Here is a 10,380-nt window from a genome sequence, read left to right as displayed (position 1 = left end):
CAGATGTTCTCTATAGCGTTGCCTAATTCCCTGAGCACTTCTAGAGACACAGTAAAAACTTCGGTGCAGTCAGGGCAGAGCTCAATGTCGCGGACTATTACAAGACTAGCGCGGCAGCAATCGCAATGATCCCGGGCGGAAGTATACCCGAACTGGAACGCGTGGGCCAATTCAAGACGATACGTAAGAGTTCCCTCTGGTATTTCCTCCTTACATCGAAAGCAAAGATATTCGGCACTATTAGGGAGTAACTCGGCGATAGCGTCGTCCACGCGTCGATATCCGAACGTGGTAAGGCAACGCACCGTGCTCCTACGGTATCTGTATACGGCGGCCGGGTGAGTGCGCGAATCTCGTGGCTCGAGAAAGCAAGGCGGGCACATTACGTCAAATAACGGGAATTAATATTACGCGGCGAATATTCAATATTAAAATGATATTACGAAACTGGAATATTTCCGTGCGTAGCGATAAACCGGCTCAAAACCCTACATGCCTTAGGAGAAAGTGGCAAGGGCGGCAAAAAAGGGTCGGTCGTAAAACCCTTCCGGTCGGGCGATGCAACTATGCGACGGTCGGTCGACGCGAACAAAACGAGTGACGCAACCCGAAAGAATCTTGAACGCGAGTACTCTTATATTCATTCACGTCTAATTCCTTTATACTCTATATTTTACTGAAATGTATGCAAGATGGGAACGCGAAAGCAACCGGGAATAAAACTTGATGTATGATTTTCACCTACCTTTCGGTGTCCGCTCTGCGCAGATACTCCTCGAGGGAGATGCGTGGTCCGAAACTGCTTCCCTGGTAAGCTGCTACGGGGGTGGACGGGGCCGGTAAGGCGCTCCAGAGGCGGTCGTGCACGAGAAGTTCGTACTCGCCGTCGTAACTCACTTCCTCGCCGATGATCGCGTTATGATCGTAAATCGCGGCCACGTGGAGGTCGTATTCAAGCCGCCGAAGTGCGTTGTTACGACCCGCGCGATTCCTCCGTGCTTTAGGCATTCGGCAGAGGCTCCAGGCGTATATTGTATTTAATTAAAAGATTAGAATTACCGCGTGCTCGAAGTCCAATGTTTCCTTCGTGGTAAGTGCGGATAACGCACAACACCTTGCCCCCGGAAACGATTGGAATTCTCGCTTTAACTGCTAATTATTCGGTAAAATAAGGTTTGAGTTGTTAATGCCCGTTGCCTCTTTAGCCTCGCGAACACTTCCGATTTCTCGCGGCGATAGGAAGGATGATGCAATGAATGACACGTGGCGAATACACTGTACTTACTATATTCAAATATTCATGAATCGAATTACACTCGCGTAACACTTGGTTAAATTTAGAGCAATACAAAATTTAGAATACAAATGATCACTTAATTAACTTAACTAGATTGAGACGAAATAGAATTGACTTAAAATTAGAATTGGAATTGGGATTGGATTTGGATTGACACTCGCACGATGTGTACTACTCGACGGCGCGTACAAGAGTGAACGAGCATGGCCGCGCGTTGTAACGCGCGCCTGCGGCGGCGCTGTTGCGCAACGTGGCGGTAGCGTGGGTACGCCAACGCACGTGGCGCAAGATGGCGGATGGCGTGGGCACGCCAAAGCACGCGGCGCAAGATGGCGGATGGCGTGGGTACGCCAAAGCACGTGGCGCAAGATGGCGGATGACGTGGGTACGCCAAAGCACGTGGCGCAAGATGGCGGATGGCGTGGGTACGCCAAAGCACGTGGCGCTCGCGACGGTCATAGCCTATAAACCTAGACCAGACGCACATATCTATAATGGTCGTTGGTCGGCCAATCAGCGCGCGGCTGACTGGAGATGATGCGCAACAGCAACGCGAGCCTTATTGTAGTATTAATAATTTTACAATTATTTAGGTTCATTGTTAGCGTGATTTATTTATTATTATTATTTAATTTTATTACTTATATTTATTACAGTGTATATTCACTGGCGGTAAGGCGCAACGCGCGATATGTCAACGGCAGGAGAGCCGGTTGTTGCCAACTTTGGCTTGAATAGTGGCGCTTCTGCGCAGGTGGGAAAAGGGGAAGGAAAAGAAATTTTTACGTTGGCTCTCCTGACGTTACAGCCTACTGGCCCTTGCGACAATACTGCTCCGATGGCATATCCGGATGCGTCTGTCGTTACTATAAATTGTTTAGTGAAGTCCGGATAAGCTAGAACTGGTGTGGTCGTTAATTTTTCTTTTAATGTTTCGAATGCGTTCTGTTGTTCCGCTGTCCAAACGAACTTCTCATTCTTTTTTGTTAGTTTTGTCAGGGGTTTTGCTATCTTCGAAAAATTCTCAATGAATCTTCTATAATATCCGGCTAATCCTATGAAGGATTGCACATCTTTTACCCGTTTTGGTATTGGAAAGTTTGCTACGGCCGTTATTTTCGCAGGATCTGGTATTATACCGTTTTCGGAGATAATGTGTCCTAAGTATGTCACTTCCTTTCTTAAGAATTCACATTTATTCGGTTGTAGTTTCAGATTGTAGTTTCTCAGTTTTTTGAACACTTCAATTAGTCTTTTGTTATGCTCTTTCAAATTTGGTCTATATATTACGATATCATCTAGATAGACTAGGCATTTGAGGCCTTGTAATCCGGTTAATACGGAATTCATAAGTTTCTGGAATGTTGCAGGCGCATTTTTTAGTCCAAAAGGCATTCTATTAAATTCGTAGTGCCCGTAAGGTGTGGAGAATGCTGTTTTTTGTTTGTGTTCCTCATGCATGGGGATTTGATGGTATCCCGATGCTAAATCCAACGTTGTAAAATATTTCGCGTTTCCTAGTTGATCTAGTATGTCAGTGATATTCGGGCGCGGGAAAGAATCGCCGATTGTTAAGTCATTTAATTTCCGAAAGTCCACAACTATTCGTAATTTTCGCTCTCCAGATGCGTCTATTTTCTTTGGTACTACTAGTAAGGGTGCGTTCCACAGACTCATGCTGGGACGGATTATCTCGTCGTCCAGCATTTTCGCTATCTGTTTATTTACTTCTGCCTTGTGCTTCTCTGGTAATCTGTATGGTCGGACATTCACCGGCGCGCTATCTGCTCGCGTATTTATTTCATGTGCTACTGCATTAGTGTACGATAGGCGATCGTTTTCTAGGTGGAAGATATCACAGAAATCTTCGCAAATCTGGTGCAAGGTTTTCTTTTCCTCATTATTTAAATGCTCGGTTCGCATTTGTCTGTGCAATTTTTCTTTACGAGCTTGAATGGGCTCGTCGCTTGTTTCGTTACTTGACACCTCCATGGTATACATGTGTGCGGCGTCTTTTGTCCTTATCTCGTCCACCGTGACTAGCGGCGTTGTTATTTCCACTGATTCTCCTGTGGTGTTTATCACACTTATTGGACATACGTTTTCTTCCGGTATGACCAAACAATTTCCTATGAAGATTCCGGGTTTGGTTTCGACTGCATTTACTATTCCAATGCTATTCCTATCGGTTATTGCCTGAATTATGGTTTCACTGCGAGGCGTTAGCATGGTTTTCTTGTACGGATAGAGTTTGAAAGTTGTGTTGCCAATACGGACTTGTTTTTTCCCATGATCGCATTTCGCTTGTTGTTTATTCAAAAAGTCTAGTCCCAGTATCCCTTCATAATTTATTGGGAAGTCATCTCTTACCACGTACATAGTGTGCCGTATCTCTCGGTCTCCTAGCGTTATCGTTGCTCTTATCTTTCCGAGTGTGTGTATCTTGTGGCCCGTAACTCCGGTTAGGGCTAAACGTTCTTCGCGCATTAGTGTGTCTCCCTTTAGATTTCCTACTTTTATTAATGTCAAAGTGGCGCCTGTATCGAGGAGGAAACTTGTTTTTCCCTTTTTTGTCTCTCGCATCGGCAGGGTAATCAAGTCTAACGTGGCGTTTGTGTGAGGCGTATTCACCTGTGTCACTTGATGCTCGCGTACGGTTCGCGTTATCTTTGTTCTCGGTTTCTCTTCTTCTTCGTCGTCGCCCACTGCTTGTGAACGATAGGTCATCGCTCTCCCTTTGCTGCTTATTCTTTCTCATTATTACAGCGGTATTTATTTGTCGCTCTTTTTCATTATCTTGTCTCGTGCGTCTCGGTTGCCCCTTTCTCGGGCGGCCGTTCAGTGACCAGCATTCGTCGCGCTTATGACCTGCCTTTTTGCAGTACGAGCAGTATTTCTCAATATTATTTACGTTCGTCGGTCGTTCGGCTCGCGGTAGCGGATATTTATTTGTATATCGGCTTGAACGACAGTCGCGCGCCAAATGTCCTACCGCATTTGTGGCACTCAAGTTTTTGATGGCGGTTTCTATACTGCTCTTGGTTGCTTCTAGCTTTCTCGTTATTATACATTTTTATAGGTTGGCTACCTTTTAATTTTTCTTCGGCTGTCGCGCCTAGCATCGCGGCTGTTAAATTTGTATAGTTCCTGGATCGTACTATTGTTTGTATCTCGTCGCGTAATCCTAGTTGGAAATTTTCTAGGGCTAATTCTTGTATCGTGTCTAGGATTGCCTTTCGTTGTTCCGCGGTGTGCTCGCGTCCTTCTATCATAGATTGATAGAGTTCCATGGCTAGTTTGTCAACGCGGAGTCCATACTCTCGCGCGCTTTCCCCGGGTTTTTGACGGGTTATATTAAACTCTCGCTGAATGTGCGTAGTGCTACGCTTTGCCAAATAGCACATTTCGATCTCGCGCTTCAGTTGCATGAACGTGCGTATATCCCTCGTTTGGAAATCGTGCATGGCTTTCCCTGTTAGTTTCGTGCACAGGATCGCTTTTAATAATGATTTTTCGTCGGCAGGATTTATTTCGCTCATCGCGTACGTGCTTGCATTTAAAAATTTTTGAACTTGGTTCCGCGATGATCCGTCCATTTCCGGAATCATATCGCGGGCTTCTTTCAATTTCATAAACGTATGTGCGGGATCTCGCGAATTTCGGACATCGTCTCGTGTACGCCCGTATGTCATTTCTATCGATTCGTCATTTTCTGCACTCCGATCATAATTAACGACTTCTAGTTGGTTTATGCGGCCCTGTAGTGCTCGCATGCCTTCTATCAATTCGACCAACATTGCATCTCGCGCGTCGTGCGAAGATTCCGCCGGGTCAGGTTTCCAGTGCGCCTGGCTTAAAGTGGCTCTCATCCTTTTTACTTCATCGTCCAATTCTTTGTTTACTACTTGTTCTTCCGCGATCGATTTTAACGGTGTGCCCGAGGGTTGATTTGCCATTTCCGCTGGATTTATGTTTCGTGAAGCGGTGTAAAATTCGGTTGGATCGAACACGCTACTATCGTAAGATGTCAATGAGAATTCTCCGCGGCTAGGATTACTTGCGTTTGTGCCGTCGCTATGGTCAGATCTTGCGTCTGTTGGTTGTAATAGAGCGTCGTCGCGTCTCTCACTACTCGGTAGTAGGCTATTATCTATGTCACTAAGCGAAAACACGCGTTCAATTACAATGTTCGGATGTAATTCCGGTTGACTCGTCAGACTATCGTCAGAATAATAATTACTTAAATCGCGGCGTACGTTATCGCGCGGATCGCGTGAATTTTCCGTCTGCTCAAGGCTCGGAGGGCTCGGGCTGAGCGCTCGGCTGGCTGACGCACTATGTAGCCACGACGTGTTTCTTTGGGCAGGAGTTTGGTTAACTCCCTCGTTCGACATCTACCTACACGCTTCTCTCGCTATCTAATGCGCTTGGCTTATTTTTCTATGACTTACATTACGCTCGCAATTCGCATGTTTGCGACGCGGCGCTGGCTGTTGCGGTAGGTCGTGGCTTCTCCGGTGTCACTGATATGCTCTGCGTTGTGGCTCTACCGTGACTCTTTCTCACTGCGGGGATGTCGACTTCTTTTCCGGCCTTTTCCTTGAATTCCGATCGTCTGTTCCTTCCAGATGACTGGGTATAGCTGCGAAACGATCCCACCGCTGCCACCAGATATGTTGTGCGGGTCGTTTCGAAGGATCGGTCCAGGAGTCGGCGGGGAGGAAGCACTCACCACTTTAGTTTAATTGCAATAAATTTTATTAACACTCAATACAGTTTGTCCTTTTTTATTCGGACCGCGACAGACGTGACGGCACGCGGATCTCGACGAGTCCTCTCCTCATATCGGTCTCCCGTTTTTATCCTGTTCCGGGCGGCCGGTCCTTGCCCTATCATCAACATGCTCGTCAGCGTTCGCGGTATATTTCTGGGTCGCGCGGCGGTTTTCCGCGTAAGGGCCGCGCAACCCGGTTAACAGTTGCTTCATGTCGAACGATTACACCATATTTGCGCGATTAGCACAATTCGCTGTCGCTTGGTAAAATAATAATTCATCGGATAAAATATCGCTTGCCGCAATCCGCTTTGTCAGCGGTGGGCGCGATTGCATTCTCGGCGCTCGCGACAAATGAATGCGTGAATGCCTGCGCGAAAAAGAGGCCCCAAGGTATTGTCGCTTGAGGTTTTTATATGTTGCCAAAACATGGAAGTAGGGATGACCTAAATTCCAATGTTATGATTCTACAGGTCTGAATAAAGCCTTTCATTATGAGTCAGCTATGATTTACGCATTTAAGACCTAGTTGTCCTTGACATAGTTTTCTATTGGTCGACTTAGTCTACATTTGCTATGAGTCAGCGATGACTCGTGGTATTAAAATATTATGGCGCCCTTGACATTTAACGTTGGCTTATTTTTGCTTACAACCTGACCATGAGTCATACTTATGACTATTCGGTCGACCTATTTTGTTTTCAAAGAGTTATACTTCGTTATAATTCCTTTCATATAGTTTGCTTGAATTTAAGCTTTTATAATAAATATTAATTATCGCAATATCGTTTTAGATATACTTTACAATTTTTATAATAATAATGATTACATCATATAATTAGTATATCTAAAATATATCAGTATAACTCTTTTTACATTTGTAATACATTATTTATTAAATGTTTTTAGGTACAAAATGGCTCTGATTGTAATTGGTTGAATTGTTAGTTTTCCATGCATATTAATATTCAAGATTTTTGTCATAGCCATAGGATTAGTGTTAATGAAAAAAGGGAAGTAACAATTATAAATATAAGTCTAGGATGAAGGTTTCTACAAGTTGAACTGGTTTATATACAGAGATTTGCCTGCTGAACTGATTTGAGTTTTTGAGGTAAGTGTATGTAAGGAAGTTTATAATTGTTTAAATATCTTCTAAACGGTGCGAGTTAGGTAGGTATGTGTAATGAGGTAAGTTGCAGGATTTCCTGTGTGTTATCCAAATCTTTCATAATAATTATTTGTTAATATAATTTATTTATTTATAAATTTTATTAAACGAAATTTAAATCGTAGAATTTCTTTTCTGAGATAAAATATGTTTCTATCGGGGTTGTATATATAATTTCATAAAGAAAACTATATCTTATAAGGAAATGTATAATGTACGTATATATGTATACATGTGTGTGTGTGCTTTCATATACCCTTAATTTTGTTTATATCTTGAGAATTAAGAATCGTAACCACAAACTATAATTATGTTTTCGAAATGATTTTTGATGGAGAATGTATTCATGCAAGGAAAAGATATCCATATAAGGACATCAACAAAATTTATCCTTGAAATAAGGATATGTATCAGGTGAACTGTTGAATAAATGTTTTGTCATGGATTTTGTTATATTGTCATTATGACTTTTATTCCTTATTCATATCCTTTCTATTGTTATTAATTTTGTTATTAACTTTTATATTTATTATTAAAATGGAACAAAAGTGAAAGTGTTTGATATACAAGAGTTTCTTAATTTCTGAAATTATATTTGACGATATAAAGAAATTGGTTGGTATTTTGTTATTTATATAATTATATGATTTTGTTTATTAATTGGTAATAAAGATATTACAATGTACCGATAATTGTGTAATTTTGTAAATGTTTCGTTATAGTTTTCGTGCATTACGTGGGCGAGGTTTTATTTTCTACATTTGTTTTTATTCATTATTTACTATTTGTTGAGATTTTGTTGTTAATGTTGAAATGCTTATATAAGGATGCGATATTAAGCTCTATTTTCTTGTTACTTTACTGAACAGTCTGGAGAAGTGATTTCAGTATGTTCTGTTTTTTGTTAGGTTCTAGGGAAAATTTACTAGGAACATTAAGGCTGTAGTAGCGCCATAAGGTTGTGGTAAGGAGCGGCCATTTTGTATAAGCTTTTAAATAACTTTAAGCGGTATATTCTTTTATTATGTGTATATTAAAGGCCTGACGGTGCTGTCTCCTAACACAGTCAGTCATAAATAATTAAAAATTTTGAAAAAATTTACATTAGACATGACTAGAGGTACTCACGGCGCTGGGACGTGACAATTGTCGTCTCCTGGATTATCCGTTGGAGCTGTGGCGTGATACTCTGCGACGTATGTTTCTTCTTTTTCCTTGTTGTCATTGCTACCTTTTGTAGTTTTATTCAGGAATAAAATCAAACTGGTTACTGAGGACCATAATGCTCCTAACAAGTATGGGCTCCATCCGTAGATTGAATGAATGGCATACCCGTGAATGAGAGTGTCTATTATTAATTTAATTATTCTGCCGATAATGAATAGCGCTAGCACACCTGCGCTTGCGGATCCGAAGGTGATAAATCCGTTCCATAGTCGTTTTCCTGCGCTTTCGGCGATATAATCGAGGGCTTCTTCATCGAGAAGGTTCACCATCGATACACTTCCTCGGGGGACGTCTTGTCCCATTGCACCTCTTGCAATTGTATTCAGCATGAAGGATTTCTCCACTGGGAAACATGATATGGTTCCGTAATCTGTCTAGGTCTTCCGTAATGTATATTCCGCTGGTAGCCAGTGTATCTGGACTTACGTATTTCCAGGCGGGTTTGGTTAATGGCTGAATTGTTGGTGGTGGCAAGAATTCTGTTATACTCGTGGTCGTTCTATACCATATCTCATCTATTTTGAATAAGTTTAGTAATAACTCATTACAGTCTTTGAATGTCCCTGTCTTTGTGAGAATTCGGGATCGTGGTAAGAGAAAATAAGAATTGTTTTTGTATGTCACAGGCAGTTCATTGTAACGTTGCTCTATGCGACATTTTACTGGAGCGCATTTTATTATATATATCACTTCTCCGGCAGTCACTGCTGTGTATCCGGCTGATCTCATTATTCTAAAGGCCATTTCGTCTGGCGCTATGCTGGATAAAGACAGTGCATTGTGTAGTATTTGCTGCTCCAATGCACATTTTTGTATCATTATATCTCGATAGAGTCTTGTTAACTGTGTTTTCACGTGCTTCTCTACGTACACAAATTTTGAATTGACACGTAAAGATGTCGAGGTTATCGACAGTCACGCGATTCTTTGCTTGAAAGGTTTCTACCTCTCTGTGTTTCAAAAATCACCAACTTAGGGTGTTCTATGTTATAAAGTTTGTATCCGCACACATTTATTTCGGTTGTTTTTGCTAAAGCGAATGTAGTGTCGTCTGTGGTTACGGTATAGATTTCGGATGTGGTCTGGTTGTCTCGCGGAGATAGAATTTGGTTGCTGTTCCTTCGTACAGGACGTCGTATTTATTTAAGTGGCAATTGTCGAATGGTGGGATGGTCCAGTATGTTTCTGTTCCATCATAGTCGTTGCAGCCTCCTTCAGAAGCTATACACTGGGTCCCGGAATTTAAGGTAGTTCTATCAGTCGTCCTCTTCAATGGCGTCGAAAAGGTTCGAAGTGTGATTCTAACGGCAGCCTGGACTACTATGTTCTCCCAGGTTCCGTATCCGTCGGTATATTGCGCTCCGTCCGTCGTTATATGTGTTACGTCGCAGGCGAGACGTGCTATGCGTGGAGCGAGTCTGCTCGCACTGGGCTGCGTGTTGGTTTTTTTGCAAAATAACTTGACCGGATTACTGATATAAATTGCGGTTGTATAATCCGTATAGAAAAGTCGATAGTCTCCTGGAAAAGACGATATCATGCGGTCCTATCTCTGCGTCTACGTCAATGACGGTAGGATTCGGTAAATCGTAAAAAGAAGTACTTTCTTCGCGTAAATATTCCAGAAATGCCACGAATGCCTCGGAGCAGGGATCGCAGTCGGTTACCTCGCGCCAAATAGCCAATCCAGTGCCGCAAGAATTGCAAAGCCTTTCTTCTCGAGTAGTCCCAACGTTAATATAATGTCTTAAGATAGCGGTGAATTGTTGATCGAAATTATACTGGGATTTACACTCTAGGCATATAAGACTGGCGGAATTTGTATCGGTAGCTATACCGACAAGACCATAACCGAATTCGACTACACACCGAAAGATACTTATTTGGTCGTTAAAGACGGCGGCTGGATGT

This window comes from Pogonomyrmex barbatus, unplaced genomic scaffold (genome assembly GCF_055798465.1).
Source record: "Pogonomyrmex barbatus isolate J1 unplaced genomic scaffold, ASM5579846v1 scaffold7, whole genome shotgun sequence".
Lineage (NCBI taxonomy): Eukaryota > Metazoa > Arthropoda > Insecta > Hymenoptera > Formicidae > Pogonomyrmex > Pogonomyrmex barbatus.
The sequence above is the reverse complement of the archived record's forward strand: the minus strand, read 5'-3'. Positions refer to the sequence as shown.